This window comes from Martes martes, assembly GCF_963455335.1.
Source record: "Martes martes genome assembly, chromosome: 5".
NCBI classification, from domain to species: domain Eukaryota; kingdom Metazoa; phylum Chordata; class Mammalia; order Carnivora; family Mustelidae; genus Martes; species Martes martes.
In genome coordinates, this window is record NC_137892.1 from 138,062,059 (window position 1) to 138,074,740 (window position 12,682).

The following is a 12,682-nucleotide window of genomic DNA, read 5'->3' on the forward strand; positions in this document are numbered from 1 at the left end:
TGTTTTTCAGTGTCACTCTGTTGAGTCCCTTAAAATGTAGTATTCAAGAATTATTGTTGTATTCGAACATGATTAGAAATTCAAATACATTTTAATAATTTCTAAAGTAGAGCTAGTACAGTTTGGAAGAGAGAAGAGATAGTGTGTATAAGAATTGGAGTTGAAGGGGCACCTGGGTGGCTCAGTGGGTTAAAGCCTCTGCCTTCGGCTCGGGTCATGATCCCGGGGTTCAGGGATCGAGCCCTATGTCGGGCTCTCTGCTCGGCAGGGAGCCTGCTTCCCCACCTCTCTCTCTCTCTGCCTGCCTCTCCACCTACCTGTGATCTCTGTCTGTCAAATAAATAAATAAAATCTTTAAAAAAAAAAGAATTGGAGTTGAATAATCAGACTAAGTGATCAGATACATGTATCAGACTTAATTCAAGTTTATTTTGTGAGTGGGACCTAGAGTTGTTCCATAATTATAACCTAAAATAACACATTTGAGAAATGATAAACACAGGCAAAATAATATGTTGATCTTTAATGGGCATGAAATATGACACTCAGTATCTACATACAAAATACATGTATTTGGAGGTACATTTTAAGATGCTGATATAGAGTTCAATCTCTCATTTATGTTTCCCTTCATTATGTAATGATTCTTCTGCTTATCTGTTTCTATATTAGCACCAAAAATGATCACATATTGGTTCCTACAGTAATTGACATGGTTCCCCCCATGTCAGTCTTCTGTTGTTTGGTTTATCACATCCTTGGGGTGCCTGGGTGGGTCAGTGGTTTAAAGCCTCTGTCTTTGGCTCAGGTCATGATCTCAGGGTTCTGGGATGGAGCCCGAAGCAGGGCTTGATCCCAGGAACCTGCTTCTTCCCTCTCTCTCCCTGCCTGCCTCTCTGCCTACTTGTGATCTCTCTGTCAAATAAATAAATAAAATATTTTTAAAAAATCACATCCTAATTGCAGGCTACTGTGAGATGGTTATTTGTTTAAGTGTCAACCAATTACCCTTGAAAAAGGAGGTAAATGGAATACTTGCTGTCTTAAGCAAACTTCTACCTAGTCCAAGGAACTAGCTCTTTCTAGATTTCATATTTTAAATGTCCTTAACATGAGTGCATTTTACCCAGTTCAACAATTTGATTCAGCCAACATCCACTGATTTCCTATTTGTAACAAGGCATCATGCTGGGAGCTTTGAAAGATACAAAAATGATGCAGAGTTTCCTGGTCCTCTCATGTGACTTCCCACAGTCTTACTGATTAATTAGTTGAAAAGTAGACTTATCTGTCATTGGCAGTGCCTCTTGTCTCATGGTCAGTTTAGTTTAGTAATCTCACTTAGTGAAAATGAAATGATACAACGTAATACCTTGGGGTCAGCGGCAGTAAGGAGGGATGTGTTTGGATGAAAAGCTAATGGTGTGTGGGGAAGATGCTCAGAACTATCCTGGGGTGAAGGTGGGTCCCACATCAAATACCCTTGCCAGTGTCAATAGCTTTTTACTGCTTGGTGGGTGTTGTGTACCTTTGAGAGGGGCTTTCTGAAAACAACATTTATCCTAAAAGAGAAACAAAGGACTTATTTTGCAAGTGGCCCTTCCTGCTCCTCAAATCACACTCCGATGGAAATTCCTTCAACCAAGGCAAGTCTTCATTAAAATCCCCAGAGAACACTACCTCTTTGATCTCCGGGGCGAGGGTGACAAGCGGACAAGAGAAATGTAAGGTCCTCTGTAGAGACGGTAGAAATCAATGACCACACTTGTCTGAGAATCCGTATAATGTAGAATGACGAACAGAATGTGGAACTCCTGTCCTCATCATTAGAGTCCCGGTTTCTTTGGACTAGTTCATGGCAGAAGCGAGAGAAGGGGTGGAAATGCTGAAGTCGGGCGGATGTCGTGGGTACAAGGAGGGAGGAGAGCTGGGGTCAGGTACCTTTTCTAAACAGGCACTAGGCTGCTTCTAATCTGGCAAACTCATTGGTGAGCAACAAGTGTAAAAAGAGAAGGGAAGTGAGAAGAAAGGAGAAAAGAGGTAACCAAGGGTGGAAACCGTACAGAATGGCATCGTGTCAGCTTGAGCTTGTGGAGAAGGAGGGAGGACTTTGAATCCCTTAGAATAACGTGGCGTCTCCTGTGTGTTGAGGTTTTCAGTGTCACCTGAGAGATATTGAGACACCCTAGCAGGGGGCCGCCTGGAGACAACAGAAGGGCGGGAAGGGGTTGCCTGAGGGAGTGAGACAATTTGCTGAACATCATTTTATATAACAAACGAGGTAAGTTTTGACGCCGTCCTTGAAACCAAACAATCGCCAGGTACACTTCCTGCAGGCTCCGCTCGGCGGGGAGCTGCTCGGGCTTTCTCCGCCCCCCGCGTTTCCTAGGCAACCAAAGTGTACACTTGAGAAAGGGCAGGGCCAGGGAAGGGATGGACAGTGAGTTGAGCCAATCAGGCTGCGACTCTGCTTCAGGGAGTCCGAGCCGTGCAATGGGCGCCGAGGGCGGCCGGCAAGGCTGGGAGGGAAGGGGCGCGGAGGAGGCCTCGGGGGATGGAGGGGCCTGAGCCCGCCCAGGCGCACACCCGGGAGCGCGTCCGTAGTTTCGGTTCCCAGCAACTGGTGGCCTCAGGGTAGCATTGAAGGTAAATCAATGTTTTTGAACTATTATGGTGTCTTGATCACTTTGGTTAGTTTTAGCTAAAGAAAGAAAGAAGGAGAGAGAAGACGAAAGGTGTTACTTTCTAAAGAGAAAACAAGCCATTGATGAGACTTCTTGGTTGTCAGGCTGGGGAGGAAATAGTGTGGTTCTGGGATGACGATTTGTCATCTTTTGCGAAGAAGAGCTCAGATAAAAAGGTACAAAATCAATTTTATTCTCTGAAGGGGAAGGCAATACACGTCACTGAGCAGTCGCTATGTGTAGGGTAGTGACGTGTGAAGCGTTTGGGTGCATTGCTTCATCTAGCCTGTATGACCATTGGAAACACAGCTTCGAGGTGAAGCATCTCCAAGTCATTAACGCCATCAAGAGACTGAGCTTTGATTCAGACCTTGGTTTTTCCGGCATTGAAAAATGTATTTCTGTCATACCCTGCTGAACTGACCACTTTTAGACAGAAAACAGCAGTGGGCTGGAAACTGCTTGCTAGACGTTGTCGAGTTGACTTGATTGGTCACAAAATTGAGAAGGACCTTATTAAACAGCAATACTGTTTATCTTGCCTTCAGTCTCTAGGGTGTCGTTAAATAATACTAAGTAGATGAAATTGTTTCCAGTTTTTAGAGCTCCTATTTATTTGTTTGTTTATTTTTTACCAAAATCTCATTACTACAGAAATGTATTTTGTAATTAGTGCATCTTAAATACTGAGATTTAAATTGTGGACACGTATTGCTATTTATATGCAAATAGCAGTGATCTAATAACAATCTAGTAGCACCCTGCTGAGTGCTGATGGTGTGACTGGAGACACAAAGTTTACAACCTATGCCCTTAAGAACCTTATAGTCTAGTAGGAGAGGCAGTTCTGAAAGCGGAGAGTTGCATCGTGATTCAGCATGGACACTATCTGGGTTTTGCACAGATGGTGCAAAGAAAGACGCAAGCTGTTTCCCTCTAGTGAGAGTGGTTATGCCAGGCTTCACCATAGTGACTATACAAGGAAGAACAGGACTTTTCTAGGCCAACAAGTGAGGAAAAGTGTTCCTTAACACGGGACTGCATGTATAAAGGCACAGGGACAGAATACCATAGTGCGTTTGGGGAATGTGAGTGGGTATAAATGCAGAATAGATTGTAAAGAGGTGGAGAATTGCTAGAAACAAGGCTGGGGAGACAGGCAGGGCCAGTGTCTACTTCAGATGCGAAGATGTTTACTCTTTACCTGTACACAGTGGGGAGCCACAAAAAGGTTTTTGATTAGAGTGTGAAGTTCAGATTTCCAATTTTAAAGATGGCTATGACGGTCATCTGAAGGCTGGTTGGAGAGGGGAAGACTAGAGAAAAGGAATCAGCTAAGAGGCAATTGCAATAGTGGAGATGGGAGGTGACCAGGTCCTGGACTTAGGTGGTATCCATGGCAATGGAGACGAGGGAGGGAACAGAGAGGCAAGGGGTGTCAAGATGGTGAAATTCTACAGTATTTGCCTGCCGATTCAATACAGAGGGGAGGAGGAGTCTAGGATAATGTTCAGTGAATGACCTGGGGAAATGGTGGTGTCATTTCCTGAGGCAAGGAATAGAAGGAAAAGATAATGAACTTGGTTCTGGAACATTAAACTTGAGTTCCCTGTAGGTCATTGAAGCACACACATTTTGTGGGGTATTTGAAAGCTGACTGTGAAGCTAGCACAGTGCATGAGCTGGAATAAAGATGCAGGAGCCATCGTTCTGTCAGTAGATGCGGCTAAAATGGCCATGGGATGGCATGAGAGCATGACGAGGATAAATAAGCAAATCCTGGGAAAGAGCATTTTAAAAAGCAGGCAAAAGAGAAGGGAGAGGCAAAATTGGTCAGACCTGAGACAAAGGGAGACAGAGGAAAGTAGATTCATTGAGAGAGAAGTTTTTTTGTTTTTTATTAAAGATTTATTTATTTATTTGACAGACAGAGATCACAAGTAGGCAGAGAGGCAGGTAGAGAGAGGAAGAGAAGCAGGCTCCCTGCTCAGCGGGGAGCCCGATGAGGGGCTCATCCCAGGACCCTGAGATCATGACCGGAGCCGAAGGCAGAGGCTTTAACCCACTGAGCCACCCAGGTGCCGTGAGAGAGGAGTTTTAAGAAGGAAGAATGATCAACAGAGTCAACTGCTGGGCAAAGTGAAATAGATGAGGAGTGACTGTTGGTGGTGGTAATCAGGTCGGCAGTGCTTCCTGAGAGAAGGCCAGTGGAGGGACAGCGGAGACCAGACTGCAGTGCGCTGAAGTATGAATGGAAGGTGAGAAAGTGGAGAAGCAAGAGACTTCTCCAGGTAGTGGGCTTTGAAGGGAGAGAGCTCGAGGCAGTCTAGGATGGAGGGATCACTGCAGATTCATGAACTAAAAAGAGGAGCTGGGGGAGGGTAGGGAAGGGGCATAAATGATGGCTGAGGGTTGAAGAGGGGTTGGAATTTGTGTTTTAGGTGGAGATCATCCTTAGGTGGGAGGCAATTCTCACTTCCTACAGGGCAGGGAGGACAAAGTCAGGATGGTTTTGGAGATAAATACCTGTACAGACGTGGAGGAGGTGATGCAAGTGAGTTCATCTCCTTTATTACTGTGATTTTCAAGACAAGGTGTGGAGGAGCGTGGCATAGGTTGAGAAGATTGAAAGAGGAATCTAATCAATGTCAAACTAATATTTCAGGTTTTGTAGACCAGAGGTGTCTGTGGCAACTACTAACTTTTGCTGCTGTAGCATGAAAGCAGCCACAGATCATGCATAAACAAATGTGTGTATCTGTTTTCCAATAAAACTTTATCTACAAACCTGGATGGAGGGGCAAATTTGGCCCACGGGCTGTGGTTTGATGTCCCCAGGTCTAGATCATTTTAGGGTATGTTGGCGTACACTCAGGGTCTTCTCGACAACTGCCCAGGGAAATGTGGATCTTAGTTTCTTTGGGGGAACAGAGGTTGAGAGCCCAGAAATCATCAACCTGCTCACTTCTGATTCCAGGATTCACACTGGTGTTCTCCGTCAGGATGATATGGTGGCTTTGCATGATACTGTGGGAAAAACTGATCTGGATGTGCTGACACAATTTCTAGAAGGACTCTATTTCTTCTGCCAACTGTGGCAGAACCTGCCAGTTTCCTCTTCTTTATAAACACAACCTGAAGGATGGCAAAGTACCCAGCCCAAAATTAGGTTTCTTAGCTGTCTTAATCTGTTTGGAGTGCTCCAGCAAAATACCACAGACCGGGTAGCTTATAAAACAAAAAATTTTTCTCACAATTCTGTGGGCTAGGAATCCAAGACCAAGACACCAGCATGGTTGGGCCCTCTACCTGGTATAGAGCCATCACCTTTGTGCTACTGCTCAGGTGGTAGAAGGGGCAAGGGATCTCTCTGGAGCTTCCTTTATGAGACACTAATCCCGTTCAGGATTTTACCCTTGTGAATTAAGTACCTCCCCAAGTCCCCACCTCTTAATACCGAGAGTTAGGACTTCAACTTATGAATTTTGGAAGGGTGTGAAGATTCAGAGATCATAGTACTAGCCTCCTTTGAGGGACTGGCCAATGATATTTCAGGGAAGGAGTTGGGTGGATAGCTGTGGGAGCCATTAAGGAGGAATGACTCAGCTACCAAGTGCACTCACCTTGTCCTCACTCTTCTCTGCTGCCTGGGGTGTGGATGTAATGGTGGGAGCAGCAGTGGTTCTTTTGTAACTTGAGGCAACTCTGAAGATACAAACAATGGTAAGGTAGAAAGATTGTAGTTCTTTGGGACATGGACTCCTTGAAATGCCTCCAGACTCCTTTACATGAGAGAAAAATAAACCTCTATCATATTCAGAGACAATTACGTGTTTCTGTTATGAGTAGCTGGACATGATTTCTGTCTGATATGCTAGCTACACAGATACTGTCACTCTGACATTGGATTTCTATCCATCGGCACTTCTTGGTTTTCTGGAAGTATCAGTTAAAAGCCTGCAAGATGCGAATAGTTGGCTGGATTTCTAAGTGGCTATAAAATAAACATTATATAGACAAATGACTTCAAAGGAAGCATTTCCAGTGACCATGAAATAGTTACTTAAGTGAGTTCGGTTTCTAATGTTGCAAAAATACAAATGGTACTCAGATCTTTATTCCCATCTAAAAGTAGTGGAAGATAGTTGGGTTTGTCTTTGCAGTGGGTTTGAAATCACTGAGGCCAAGGTCTCACGGTACCTGAAAAGTGGGATATTGGAATGTTGCCTGGTTGGTTCTAAGAGCATAGTCACTAAAACCAGGGAGTTGGAACAAAAGTTTTATTTTTCTTTTGTCTTGTTTTTTTGTTTGTTTGTTTTGCATTTTGTACACAAATCCAGCCAAATCTTTGCTTATTTTTGTGTAGTTTAGGTGTTTTCTTATTCTGCTTCTTTAAGATCTTTCGTGTAACAGTCTGTCTGACTGGAATAGATTGCAAGCGATTTCCTGGTAAAAGCCCCAGAGACTAAAGGGAGAGAAAGATGGAGAAGGAGACAGCAAGGAGAGTGTTATTACATGGTCTCCTGCCTCCAGAGATTCCCGGGGGATGCTCATTATAAGGATCTCGTAAGCCTGGGACCTCTGTGCTAGAGTCACGTTGTGTTAGTTATACGGGTCCTTGAGTATAAGGCTGAAGAGTATTTCTCATTCTCTTCATAGCCAAAAATGCTCCAGAGGCTGCTGAGCGCTGATAAAATTCTATGGAGAGAACAGATTATAATGGAATTACTTTATCTCCTCTCGACTACTTCTCTCCTCACATTGGATTGCTAGTTATTTTACTTGGGTAAAGGTCAATATCTAAGGTCAACCCAAGCTCTGTACACATAAGTTTTTGCCAATTGTATCTCTTAGAAATACTTTTGGCTGCAATAGAGAACCTGACTGACAGGTTCCTCATGACAAGAGCGTGGAGTCAGGCAGTTGCTGACTTGGTTCAGCAGTACAGTGATAGTATTGCTTTAAGTTGGTATCTGTGATTACCTCGGCTTTTTCCTCATGACTGCATAAAGGCTGCCAAATCTCTGGACATTGCATTCTTGTTCAAGGCAGGAAGAGGCAAACGACATGGAAGAGTTCTCCTAGAGCCCTCAGTACTTTCAGTTGGGTTTCTGGCCAGAACTCATTCACGTGGCCACCCAACTGAAAGTGGAATGCAGCAGACAAAGGAGATTGGAATGACTTTAGAATAAGCCAGTTGCAATGTCTGGAACATCAGATGTAGTTCAAATTCAACAAAGTTGAAACTACTCTGAGGACTGGAAACTCCTGGAAGGGACCTTGGCTGTCGCATTTATCACTGTGGTGTGGCACATAATGGGTGTTCAGTCAACAGACATTAACTTCAGGACCAGGACCAGGGTGAGGCAAAGCAGGCACCTAGGGCACAATATTTAAGGAGGCACTGACTCTTAGGCTTGGGCAAGTGCAATGTTGACATTTGCACAGTCCTGAGATGAAGGACCTCCTTAAACATTGCACCCTAGCCCCCTACGTTACTGGGCCTGAATCCTGGCCCTGGTTGAATTAATAAAATGAAATTTCAAGCAGATATATGAAGTAGACACTTTCCAACACTGATATTTATAATACATTATTCTCAAATCATGCCATATCATAAACAGTAACACGAGGACTTAAGTCACATCCCAAAGAACAGCAGAGAGGATAAAAAGACAATGATTTAGGAGACATGGGCTCTAGAGAAACCTGCCTATTGACAAAGGCTAAAGCATGAATTTTAAACATCTTATGAAAATGTATTTTGGCACAGAGAGAACCTGATAAGATGCCAGACTTCAGTGACGTCTCATTTCCAGTGTGCTCTTATCATTAAAGTATAGATTGTATAACATCATATTTTAAATTGATGTGGAAATTAGCAATCCAAACAAAACCCAGCTGTTTCATGTATTCATAGGTTATGGAACAATTTTAAAAATAATTTGTGGGAAAAGAGCAAATATAATGGAAGATAATCAGCTCAGTAGCTTTGACTTAGATTTCGGGAAAAAAAAAAAAAAAAAAAAAAAAAAAGAAAACCCCAGGGGCACCTGGGTGGCTCAGTGGGTTAAAGCCGCTGCCTTCGGCTCAGGTCATGATCCCAGGGTCCTGGGATCGAGCCCCGCATCTGGCTCTCTGCTCAGCAGGGAGCCTGCTTCCCCCTCTCTCTTCCTGCCTCTCTGCCTACTTGTGATCTCTGTCCGTCAAGTAAATAAATAAAATCTTTAAAAACAACAGAAACAAAACAAAACAAAAAAAGTAGCTGAAGTCAAAGTAAGTCATTAAAAAAAAAAAAAAATAAGAAAACCCCCAAAACCAAAAACCAACACCTTGCACATCACTCTACTAACTGAACAAAGGCCCTGAGGCAGGAGGGAAAGGGGTTGTGTTTAGGACCCCCCTGTGTGGCCTGGCTTGGCCTTGTGCTGTTGTCCCCTTCCCTCCTCTGCAGTGAAAGCCTTCTAGCCCTCCAAGGCACTTTCCTCCTTGGAGCTCTGGCTTTCCTTCTCACGTAAGGGACCTTCCCTGAATTCCCAAAGCAGTGTCTGAGCACCGGGGCGTCCCTGTTGAACGTGGGGACGTCGCCAGAGCACATTCAGGTGTCAGCGCTGACTCTGCCACTGCCCCTGGCACTTTCTTGGTTGGCCAAGGACCTGGGTTCTCCGGGTTTATGCCAACGTCCTGGAATAGGGTGGCAATGTTTGATAGAACCCACTGCCTGAGGCCATGTGCTCCTGCATGTAGAGCACTGAGCCACAGACGTGGCCCCCAGAGTGGTTAGAATTGTGGTTGCTAACACTTTTCCTCGTGGCTGAATTTCGTCCTGTGTTATGTTTTAGTTCTCCTCCAGCCCTGTCCCTCAAGGTCTCACTCCTGCCACTAGAGGGACCCTGTAGCTCCTGTTGCTTACTTCTATTCTCAAACTCTGGTGCATCTTAAAATCCTCTGAAGGGACATCCTGGTGGCTCAGTTGGCTAAGCATCTGACTCTTGATCTCAGCTCAGGTCTTGATCGCCCCGTTGGGGTTTTGAGCCCCATGTTGAGCCACGTGTTGAGCCCCGTACAGATCCCTGCACTCAAACCTGGAGATTCTAATTTCCTGTGCTTGGGATGGGGCACGGACATTTATTCATCAACAACACCTCCGGTGCCCTTGTTGCTCCTGACACTCTAGTTCCTTCTCTCTGGCAGAGCTGATCAACCTTGGGACTACCGGCATTCTGGACTGGAAGATTCTTGGTTGTTAAGGGCTGTCCTGTGCTTTGTAGGGAGCTTAGCAGCATCTCTGGCTTCTACTCACTAGATGCCTGTAGTACCCCAGACTCCTGTTGTGGAAACCAAACATGTCTCCAAACATTGTCAAATATCCCCTGGGGATGGGGAGGGAGGGAAGGGTGGGTGAAATTGTACCTGGTTGGAATCATAGCTCTGTACCCCCTCCTGAAGACTCAGCACCGTCCCTTGTTAGTAGCTAGAGATGCTAAGGGTCTGTTTCACTGAACTGAGCTCAAATGGGTTCAATGAAGGATCCCCCAGGATGTCAACAACACTGACCCACACCTGTGATTAAACTTGGGGTGAGGGCAGGTTCCCAGGACTCTACTGCAGAAAACATGTCTTTCTTCAAATCGTCTGAGTCTTTCATTTCAGTCTCAGAGGGGCATCTTCTAGCCTCCTGCTAGGCTACTCTGAGCGCTGGGAGCCAATTCATTCCTGAGGAGCATTTTCTAAGGGAAACTCTTGAGGAACTACAGGATTTTGCCATCTGCCACATAGCAGGAGCTAGTTTATCAAACGAATTGGAGTCAGTAGAGATGGTTTGATATTTCCCTACCATTGCCTTCAAACACGATGTGTTGAATGTCCTACCCTATCCTTGGATGACATTTTAATTAGTAAAAGGTGCACTGAGTCTAAATCAAAATTTGAGTCTTACATTCTGTTCCCAAGTAGAGACAATCTAAAGACCCCCACATGTCCCCATCCACATAGGGATGGCCCTTAGGCACAGGATCATCCCCACAAAGTCAAGATGGGGAAAGGTTTGGCTTGGATGTGGGCTTGAGAGAAGGTCAGTATGTCTTCCATTTCCTAAGGGTGAGTTCGAAGCTCTACAGTTTAAGCAGCAGCCTACCTACTCGTGACATTGCCTTGCTCTTTTCTTTTCTCTAAATAGAAGAATGTTTAAAATCACACAGAGCTTTTATAGCAACTCTGGGTCCCTTGCTATTGAAATGGCTAATGTAAAGGCACAGGTACTTAACGGTTACAGAAATGCCTAAAAAGGTTTTTAAGGCAAGATTCACTACATGGCCTGGCTGTGGGGAAAATAGGCTTGATGGCATGAAGAGGCAGGTCCAGTCTTTGGAAAGACTGGACGGCTCTGCTGGCGGTTACTGTTTTCATGGAGCTGGGCTTCTGTGACTTCCTCAGTAGGACAGTTCCTTCACAGTACACAGTGTCCCCCTGTCTCTGCGCCCCAAGCAGTGGGGTGCAAAGGAGGACTGTCTGGGCAAAACCACGTCCCATCATCACGGTGAACATCCCTGTGTAGCCAGGCCAGGCCAGCCTGCTCTCCCTCCTCCTCCTCAGCCCACAGCCCTCCTCCCCTCTGTTCCCTCTACCACGTTTCCCTAATTCAGTTTCCCCCAACCCTTACAGGCTAACTCTTCCTTTCTCTAAAGTTTGTCTGACCTGACTAACCCTGCTGCAGTTCCCTCCGCACCTTCCTGCAACCGTCCTTTTTGAGAAAGAGGAAAACCAGAAGTGTAATGTCACAGAAAACAGAGGGTAGTGTGCTTCACAGATGAGACGTTTCCTCTGGATTTTGTGTCAGAGAATGTGGAAGATCTTGGTGCTCTCTCTGTGTCGGTGTCTGGATAAATGACTCCTGGGGCTCTCTCTTTGGTTTTTATGATCCACTTCCATGTGCAAGCTGTTGGGTGTAGTCTCATGAGAGAGAGGGACAGACAGAGAGACGGAGACCTCTCTCCGCTTACTGCCATGAGAGAGTTGTAATTCAGCTTATGGCCGCAAGAAGGCACCAAAGGTTCAGTTTAAATCAGTCCCTGAACTCTGCAAAGACAACTTTTACTGAGACTCTTGAAAAGACAGACCTCCGTGCAATTTTACCTTTCCATATCTTGTCCCACAATGATTCTTTTAGAATCCAAGCAGAGCGTTTTGGCAGGGGCAGGAGGCTGTGCAGCTGGACAGTGGGATGAGGGAGCCTTAACTAGCTTCTGTGTGAGAAGCCCCAGTGACCCTTGCTGCAAAGTCTCCTTTGGCTTTGCTGCTGGAGGCTCCACCTGGCCTGTGCCCCACATCTCCAGGTCCCTCCCTGTATTTGCTCTGTGAACATTCCTCCTCACCAGCTGGGGGAGTTGAGAGGGGGGGTGTTGGCGGGGGGTGGGGGGTGTTGGCGGGGGGTGGGGGGTGGTTGATCTCTGCCACCGCTGAGACCTCTCTCTCCTTCACACTGTACATTCGAGTACTCTCTATCTCAGATCTCTTTTCCTTTCTCTGTCCCTGCTGCCAATACCTCCGCTCAGTCAGCAGAACCTCTCACCTGGCTGTCCCCAGTCTGTGCCATACTGAATCAGAGGGCTCTTTGACAACAAACTGTCACTGCCTCTTTGAAGTCCTCTGTTGTCTCCTGTTGCTCTCGGTACAAGATCCAAACTGTCCAGCTCGTGTCCCAGGCTCCTTGTGATCTGATGCCTGCTTACCTTCCCAGTGTCATCTTTCTCCAAATCTCCCTTTTCCATATTCCCTACCTTTCCCAACAAGGGCTTCATCTCACCACCAGCCCACCATTCTGCAATCATGCTAGAATACTTGCATTTCTGTAATTATACCACTTTCTCTTTCGTTTGGGCCTTGGCGCTCGGGAAATGTACGGTGCCCTTCCTTCTTCTGCCCCCCACAACCCTAGCCTGGTTAACTACTCTTTCCTTTAGGATAAAAGCTTAGACAGCCCCTTCTCTGAGAAGTCT